The sequence below is a fragment of the Neolamprologus brichardi genome, chromosome 23 (genome assembly GCF_056152115.1).
Source record: "Neolamprologus brichardi isolate AB-2024 chromosome 23, ASM5615211v1, whole genome shotgun sequence".
NCBI classification, from domain to species: Eukaryota; Metazoa; Chordata; class Actinopteri; order Cichliformes; family Cichlidae; genus Neolamprologus; species Neolamprologus brichardi.
Genome location: NC_142125.1, coordinates 31,204,045 through 31,213,552, shown reverse-complemented (window position 1 = coordinate 31,213,552; position 9,508 = coordinate 31,204,045). Strand labels below are relative to the sequence as shown.

Sequence of the window (9,508 nt, the reverse complement as noted above, 5' to 3'; positions counted from 1 at the left end):
CAGGTAGGGGTGTGGGTCATACTTGTTATTAACCTCTGTCTCTCTTCCACAGCATGTCTTTTATCCTGTCTTCCTTCTCTCACCCCAGCCGGTCGCAGCAGATGGCCCCGCCCCTCCCTGAGCCTGGTTCTGCCGGAGGTTTCTTCCTGTTAAAAGGGAGTTTTTCCTTCTCACTGTCACCATAGTGCTGCTCATAGGGGTCATATGATTGTTGGGTTCTGGAAGGGGTCAAATACATTTCCATAGCACTGTATTTATTTGTGATCCATGCCAATTACCATGACAGTATGCCAGTTATGTTGTTTTTTCATCTTTCTGTCACCTAATTATGTTGCAAACAAATTATTTCATATCCAGATGCTCATTATTATAATGAAGCTCGTGACGATAAAGACGATGTACAAGCCAAACAGCAGACGATTGATCACATTTCCAATCATCTCCCACTCCTGTGCAGCTTTGGTCCCTTGAAAGCATTTGTCCATCTGAAGTCGGATGGCTGTGAGATCTCTGCTTAATCTCCTCAGTTCATCCAGAACCGTCCCGGAAGCTGGCGCTGGTTTTACTGGAAGTGTAACACTGTAGATGCTCTGATTGTCCGAGAGGTTTGTGGCACTGGTGTTCATTGATAGTGCTGTCAAAAATAAACAGCCAGTGAAGTGCTATGATAAATTGATAAGTTGAGCCTGACCTTTCAGACCTCATCTAACAGAAAAATCAGATCAAAAAATCTGATTTTCTAATAATACGCACCGATAATATGTTTTTATGAAAGTGAAACACCTCATTTATTATACTCGTTTAATATGACACTCTGCAGTGAATTACTACTTACTACTGTTACGAAAAAATAATAACATACCTTTGTGAGATGGATTGAGGGAGACTGTGACTCGGTTGCTCCTTTCCTTTGGAGGGATACAAACGAGAACAGCAAGATAACACAAGGATGCTGAGCCAGTGAGGCACTGCACTGTACTCGCTAGACTTGAATTGAATGTTTGTGTTGAACAGTGTCTCCAACAGGCTGGACACCATCAGCGCCAGAGTGATGGAGAAGAAAACATCTGCAGGAAACAGCAACAAAAACAGGCAGTGTTCAGAACGTGTACACATGCACGCATATTCTGGTTCTCAGTCTTAGTTATGATCTTGTTTAGGAAATATTTGCATTGCACCCATGGACACTTTATCTCCTGCTTGTGTGTCTCCGGTACGAGAACTAGACCACAGGAAAAATAAAGAGACGCAAAAAATAAAGTGGGTTTTTTTAGAGGGTGGAGCCTCTTAGCAAGTACACATTTAGGTCATAGAGCTGGCATATTTGATTTCCCTACATAGTTACAAGACAATGTATTGCTTTTCATATGTAGTGTCCCTGAAAGTAATCCTTACTCAAACTTCTTGAGGATCTTTTTTCAAACAAAGAAATATACATATATATAAGTTATTTTCAGTATCACTCACTGATGAGGGGTGTTGTCTCCCCAGTGATAGGCAGCAGGTCGTTCGTGATGAGCAGGAAAACAGTGTAGCCCAGGGTGAGGGTTATCTTGAAGGAGGATCTGTCCACTCTCTATGGGGGCAGAATGAAGATGAAGAGGTCCACTGTGATGAGAAAGCAGCTGGGGATCAGCAGGTTCACCACATAGAAAACCGGTCTCCGTCTTAGCACGATCTTGGGACGAGACGCAGGTACAAACCTTTGAGATTTTAAAGGTTTTCTCCTCCACAGTGATGTAAGACATTGTTACATTCACACAGATTAGTGGCTAAAGGGGGTTCTACAAACTACTGAAAACAAATTTTTCACACACTGCTTACATATTTTGGCTTATTTTTTGTGTAAATTAGGTTTATACAATTTTTTGAGATTGTTTAAACCTATTTTAAGAATGCGGTGAAACTGAAGTATTTCCAAAAGGGCAGTGCTGCACCACCACCAGAAAGTGTTACTATAGGGAAGCCCGAAGCTGTCCATAGGTTTGTTGTCATTCCTCTGTGATTAAGAACTAGCACAAAGGAAGTTTTTCAATGCATGAAAAAGCACTGTTGTGAGCAGCTTTAACAGTACAAAAATACACAATTAAATAAAAGTATGTAAAAAAAAATGCTTACATAGTACGTGATCTCTGAGTAGCTTCCCACAACTAATACCAGGGTGGAATCAGCTATACTGATATCATGAGCTCCCACTCTCCATTGGTCACCATCACGTCTCTGGACTCATTCAGGACCTGTTTGGAAGTGGTGCCTTGAATCATCCTAATATCAGTAGCTAGGTTGATATTTAAGAGCATAGTTTTATTTGGAATTATTAGCAAACAGCTTTGTGTTCAGACATGGATTTCAAATTTGTCGAGTGTGAAGTTCACACTTTTAATGATTTATTTTTTCGTTTTTTAAGTTTCAGAAAGCCTTACCGAAGTGTATATCTGCTCCAAACGTCAACGAGCAGTTCTGGATATCAAAGGGGAAAGTATAGATTCCTAATTGGCAAGAACTGACCACTCTGATGGGCTTATCATCATACACATGACCTGCGTTGTACAAGTAGACATAAGGAGTTTTGGTGGAGCTGACTTCATCCAGGCTGGAATAGAATAGAAAAGAATAACAAAACATTTTTAATAATTAATAATAGCAATTTATTTAAAAAAAAAACCTTTTAGTAGCAAAAATATGAAATGACAAGTCTTTTAAGAGAGCAGGGCTGAAATTACATATTGCTGTCTCTCCAGTAAGCCGTGATCAGGGTTACCCATGTTAATTAACAATCTGTTCAATGACCTCCCCTCCACTATAACTTCAAAACTGTCTAGCTTGTAGCCAATCAAAATGTGGAAAACTTACAACTCTGCTATTTGAACATCTGGAACATAAAGCTTTTCCCGAGGGACAGAGACTCGTTCAGCTCCACAATCCTTCTCATCCCAGTTCTGTCCCTCAATATCCCACTCCTACATTAAGCAGAAGAAAAGTAAAACTGTTATACAGCCTTCAAATGCCAGTTTAACTGCTGAAATAGAGGGAAATACAACATCTACTACAATACATTTTGTGTAGAGCAGGGTCATGTTAACAACCCATTAAAATTTGTCTTAGGTCTGGCAAAGTTTACTATAGGGCGGAAAAATTTTCCTGTTAATTTCAGCAGGTTTCAGTTTACAAACGGAGCCCCATAGTCTACAAAGTCAACTTTATGATTTACTGGTTGAACTTTTTTTTAAAAGCCTTATAACTTAGAATCTATACGTGGTTTCTATTGTCAACATACAGAGAGCACATAGTTAGAACAATAGGCTAGAGCCATTTAAATAGATAACGATTTGAATACATGTACATACATGTACAATGTTCTTGAATAAGTATAATTTAGTGATTTTGTGAGATCTTTTCAAAACATACCAAGACATAAGACATAAGACAGAAGACAGGGTTTGGGCTTTTTCATCCTAAAGACGAGACATATGAATTAGTATATTAGCATCATAAATATTAAGATTACCAAAATGATGACTTCTAATATCTAGTGTGTGAACTGTGTAGACTTACCACTCCTAAAATTCCCACCACAGTGATACTGATAGTTATGTTAAGTGGATTTGAAAAGCTTTTGACAGGACGAATCAGTTTTTTAGAGAACAAATTTTTGTCAAGCTCATCGAATAGGGCGACAGGAGTTGGACTGGTGCAGTTAAAAGAAACCACAATGTCTGAGATCTAGAAAATAAAGAGCAAAGAAAACATATAATTATCTTAACTTCCTGCTAATGAAAATAGGCCAGTTCTTTTACTTTTATTGGTATTTTACTCCTGCATAGACAGCAGAGAATGAATATGATCACAACAGTTAAAATCTTGAGATCACAAGTCTGCTGACTTATTCTTTTGGTGTGTAGTGAAGACATTATGAAAAAAACTGGATCTGCTGGTGCCACACATTAAGATTAATAAAACTGATTCTGTATAACATAATGTTCTTGGTGAACCTTCTTTTTTGGAAAAGGAAATAAAAGTGATGAAGCAGTATTTACTGTTTAGCAATTTCACTATTGTAACTCTATCAAAGTACAACAGATAATATATGTTAATTTGCATGCATAAAAATTAAGGCGGTACTTATTAAGGCGACCGTCTTTCAAAGACTTTGTTGTCCTTGCAGCATGAAACCGAATGTAAGTAAAACTGTCACGGTCTGGCTGGCAGACCGTGGGGGTGTAGGGAAGGAGGACCCAGGCGCGGTGCTCTGTGTGTAAACAGTGCGTTTATTTACAGTGTGTGGAAATAACAACAATAAATCCCCGTGCTTTCCCCTGACTCCCGTGTCGTGTCTCTCCGTGAACAGTCCGTGTCTCAGTGCTCTCCGCTCCCGTGTCTCAGCACTCCCCGTGCTGGCTGCTGTCTGGCACTCCACCCCTCTCCTGGGGACACAATAGAAGCAGCCGTCAGGACACATACAACCGCGGGCATACACATACACTAACTAGGCTCAACTGGATGACTAACGTGGAGTCTCAAGCAATGATCCCGCGTCGGTGGGAGCTCCAAGACTCTCCTAAGTAGCTCCCCCGACGAGGCCTGATCAGCAGCAGGTGTGTGGCTTCGGGTGTGGCCAGACCGTCAGCAGGGCCACACCCACCAGGCCTGAAGGCGCCCGCTGAAACACATATACATACACACACACACACAAACAGGGAGAAGGACGGCAACACCAAATATACATACATACAACAATAATAATAATAATATAATTCATAACTGCTCAGGGTCCTGGGTCTGACAAAAACATTCTCTTGTCTTACCATGAAGCAGCATGTAGCTGATGATGAGTAGCTCAGCAGCCCTGACATCTTCTGTCTCAGCATTAATTAGCCCTTATTAACATGACAAGTGTCTGATATTATAGATTAAAAAAGCTTAGCCATTGTCCAAGTGAACCGCCACCTGCAACCACCCCCGTTTTAAATGCACTTTAGAACATCATCAACACCGTTTATGAGCAAGCGGAGTGAGGAATGGGCCCTTGTCTTCTCACACCCCCGTTCTTTGTTTGCCGTCTGGGGCAGGGGGCCGAAAGAAGGAGCTGGCCATCTGATTGGATTCTGTCTGGTGGGTTTCCTTGTTACTGCGGGACCGGGATGGTCTGCTTGTCTCCACGCCAGAGTAAAAGAAACCATCTCCTGGATCTGGGGGCAGATTGTGCCTCTACCTGGGAGTATAGAGTCTGTATGGCGTTCATTTCTGTGTCTCCAAGTTGGACAAGTGTGTAAGTATTTGTATATGTGTTCATGAGGGTGGGAATGCATATTTGTGTCTGTATGTGTCTGTTTTTCTATGCCTATGTGTGAGGTCAGGTCTTAGACGTCACCTCTCTGGGAACATCTCAGGCTCCTCCAGGTTTGGGGGCCTATTTCCCCACTACACTCTCTGCCAGTGGCTGGTGCCCCCACCCACCAGTGCATTGGTGATTCTCAGTGCCCAGGGCTGGGTGCTCGGGTGTGTGCAGGCTCACTCCCGACGGCTGCTTGGTGGGGCCTGGCTCTGTCGGGCCCCTGCTGGGGGATGGGGGTAACATTTAATATGTATTATTTACTGTTACTTCTGCATATGTTGGTTGTTGCTGTGCTGTTTTTTGTTTGTTTTTGGCAGGTAATAAAAATAAGCTGATACTTTAGTTTCTATTTTCTTTTTACAGCAAATCTTAACACCGACCTTTTAATAAAAATTTAATTTATTTATAGCCTTCCAGAGATCCCCTTTGCTGTCTTTCCTGTAAAATGTGAGTAATGTAAGCAAAATGTTCTCTTGTCTTACCATGAAGCAGCATGAAACCGATGACGATTAGCTCAGCAGCCCTCACCCCTGACATTTTCTGTCTCAGCATTAATTAGCCCTTATTATTACAAGTGTGTGATTTATAAAATAAAACAGCTTAAGCACCATTATATGCAGATAAAGTTGTGTGGATGTCCAAGTGAAACCTATAACCACCTTCAGAGACTAATATTGACTTTTTAGTGTGATGCATCTACCATGACTTGATGGTACACACATGAGTTAAATACCTGTAGAAAAGCAAATGCAAGAACATGGTGACTGGTGTCACAGCTTTTTCTTTGTGTTAGTTTCAGTTTCAAATAACATAACAACACAGCTACACAGTTATATTTTGTGATTTTGTGGTTTGATATTGGGATATTGGTGAGGGTGTAAAGGGCTTGTTTATTTTTGGAAAATTTCCATTGACAAGCAATTTTTTTCACAATTTGGGTTAATTCAATTCTATTTAGTTTTATTTATACAGCACCAAATCACAATAACAGTCGCCTCCAAGTGCTTCATATTGTAAGGTAGATCCTACAATGATACATACAGAGAAAAACCCAACAAACATATGACCCCAATCATATGGTTAAGGCTGGTTTGATGGAAATAAACCAAACTTGCATATGTATGTCTTGATTTATGGGCTTTTAAAAAAGAACAAACTATGCAGATACAACAGATCTTTTTAAAACAAAAGCAGGAAGCAGTTAAGTTTAAGGTGCTTACATACAGTATATGGACAAGTTGGATCCCCTACACATTATACCTACAGCAGTTGGTCAGGCATGGATGGTAATATAAAGGAAGGTTTGAGGATTGCAGATCTTTTTCAGAAGAGCATCATTTTGCAGAGAAACAAAATAATTTTATTCATCCATCCATTCGCTTCCGCTTATCCTTTTCAGGGTCGCGGGGGGCGCTGGAGCCTATCCCAGCTGTCATAGGGCGAGAGGCGGGGTACACCCTGGACAGGTCGCCAGTCTGTCGCAGGGCCAACACACAGGGACAGACAACCATTTGCACTCACACTCACACCTAGTGACAATTTGGATTATCCAATTAACCTATCCCCACAAGCTGCATGTCTTTGGACGGTGGGAGGAAGCCGGAGTACCCGGAGGGAACCCACACAAACACGGGGAGAACATGCAAACTCCACACAGAAAGACCCCGGCCTGATGTTGGAATTGAACTCAGGACCTTCTTGCTGTGCGGCAACAGTGCTAACCACCGTGCCACCGTGCTGCCTAAAAATAATTTTACAAAAAACAAAAACTACCAGGGTTAAAATTATTAGCCTCCCTGATGCTAATAGCCATTTGTGTATACTTTGGCTGGATAACAGTTTAAGTTGTTTGTTGTACTTTTTAATAAGTATCAACTCAATTCAATTTTATTTATACGCCAAATCACAACAACAGTCACCTCAAGGCACTTTATATTGCAAGGTAAACCCTACCATGCATACAGAGAAAAACCCAACAATCATACGAGCCCCTATGAGCACTTTGGTGGAAAAACTCCCTTTTAACAGGAAGAAACCTCCGGCAGAACCAGGCTCAAGGAGGGGCGGGGCCATCTGCTGCGACCGGTTGGGGTGAGAGAAGGAAGACAGGATAAAAGACATGCTGTGGAAGAGAGCCAGAGATTAATATCACACATCCATGAGCAATCTCAGCCCATTCTTCTTTGGCAAGCTCCTCTAGATTTGATGGTCTTCTGGTATAGACCTTGGTCTTTACTCTTTATATTTTCAATGGGATCAAAGTCAGGGCTTTGCACATTACACTCACTAACATTCACTTTGGTCTTCTGGAGGTAGTTCTTCATCAGAAGCAATGCATGTTTTGGGTTGTCTTGTTGGAAGACAAAGTGATGACCGAGACCCAGTTTTGCTGCCAACTTCTTAAGGTTTACTTTCAAAACCTTACCATGTCCTTCTTTCTTCATGATTCCTTTTACCGAGTCCAGATGTACTGAAAGAACCCCAGGGCATAATTCTCCCACCACCATGTTTCAACGTGGGGAAAGGGTTCTTTCGGTTATAGACCTGTCCCTTGTTTCTCCAAACATAAACAACATTTTTATGAACAAATAGCTTTAGTTTTGTTTCATTTGACCAAAGCACCTGATTCCAGTTTGAATAATAATCTTTCTCCAGTTGTTCTTAGCTAACTTCAGTCTGAGCTGAGGATGTCTCTTCTGCAAAAGTGGAGATTTTCTTGAACCTCACAGTTATTTACTTTGAGGCCACAATTGCTCAGTTGGCTAAGTCATTCATTAGTATCTTGGCAGTTGTCCTGGGGTCTTTAGGCACATCTCTCTTTAGTTTTCTTTTTCAGTGTGTTGCTTCCTTGCTCTTCCAGGCTTGTTCTGTACTGTGTGACTCTCTTTGAATTTTTTTTGATGATACTTCTAACTCCAGTTCTTAACTCTGTAATAACTTTGAATATCCATGTCCCAAGCACCAACAAAACAACAGGCACATAATCCTGGTTCATAAGAAATGATCTCCCCAAGGTACTCAGCATCTTAGACTATCTGATTCATACCATTCATACCACAAAAAGGAATGAACCAAAAGAATTAATTAATTAAAGACTTTTTAGATTTAACAAGACAAGTTTTTACTGCTTTAAAAAGCAAACAAATGAAAAAAAGTAGATTCATGCAGAGACAGTATCTTCGGGAATGGCTCAGGAGCTCACTGTATATAATGTTTGGTCTTTTTCTACACACACACGCGTCAGCTGTTAGATTTCAAGTTTAAGATCGAGTCGTTTGTAATGACGCAGCTAGCCTCTGGATAAATTGTGCACTCCATCTGAATCTGAAACAGTTCCCAGCATTTCTAACAGAAGACTTCACCATTATAGGAAACCACGATGAATTTTCTTCAGCTTCTTCTGATTTATCTTAACTGCCATTCTGCTTCCAGAAAGAATCATGCGTAAAACCTGCGCTTATACTGTATTATTTTCATACAGCTGCTCCCTCACACTGCATATCCCTCTCATGGGTCGTGCTCCTTTCCAAGCCTCCAGTTTGTATTGCTCTTGGCAGGTAATTGATGAAATGAACTGATTGCATCTTTGTATACAAATTAACTTTAACTTTACATCCCCATGGGTGCATTTTTGCAATACATCAAATTAATTTGCCTGGTGGCTTTCAGTCATAAAACTGACACCAGACCTCTGTGATAAACCTAATCAATAGCTTTTTGATGTCAAAAGAGGGTTTTGCACTGGTGCAGCCCACGAATCTGAATCTGGCTCTAGACGTCATGACAACAGCATTTTGTTTTTAACTTTGAGCAAACTAAATATTTTTATTTCCTCTTCTGGTGGAAAAAAAGTGCTGTGACTGTGGAAAGACTACACCTCTGATAAGGACAGTTTGTTTTACTGTCCTCCTACCTTCTACTGCCAGACTGTGGGTCTCTGAAGGATTTAAAGCGCTGACAGCCAAGAAGCCATTACAGCTCACTGAGAGGATAGCCAGCAAATTGGTTGGCTCGCAGGTGCAGTAAATAAGATGGAGGAGACCCTTGTTTTTCACCTTGTCAATAGGGCCTTAAGGCAGTGATGTCTTCAGTCAGAATTTAAATGTGTTCACAAGTCAGGGGGAAAAGAAAGAAGAAAGTTAAATTAGACTTGGCTTCATGTTAGAGAGCATA

At 40.9% G+C, this 9,508-nt stretch overlaps 1 pseudogene; it reads right to left on the bottom strand.

Moving 5' to 3' along the window:
* Positions 1 to 326: 326 nt before the first annotated feature.
* Positions 327 to 5,872, bottom strand: LOC102793011 (5-hydroxytryptamine receptor 3A-like; annotated as a pseudogene).
* Positions 5,873 to 9,508: the final 3,636 nt, after the last annotated feature.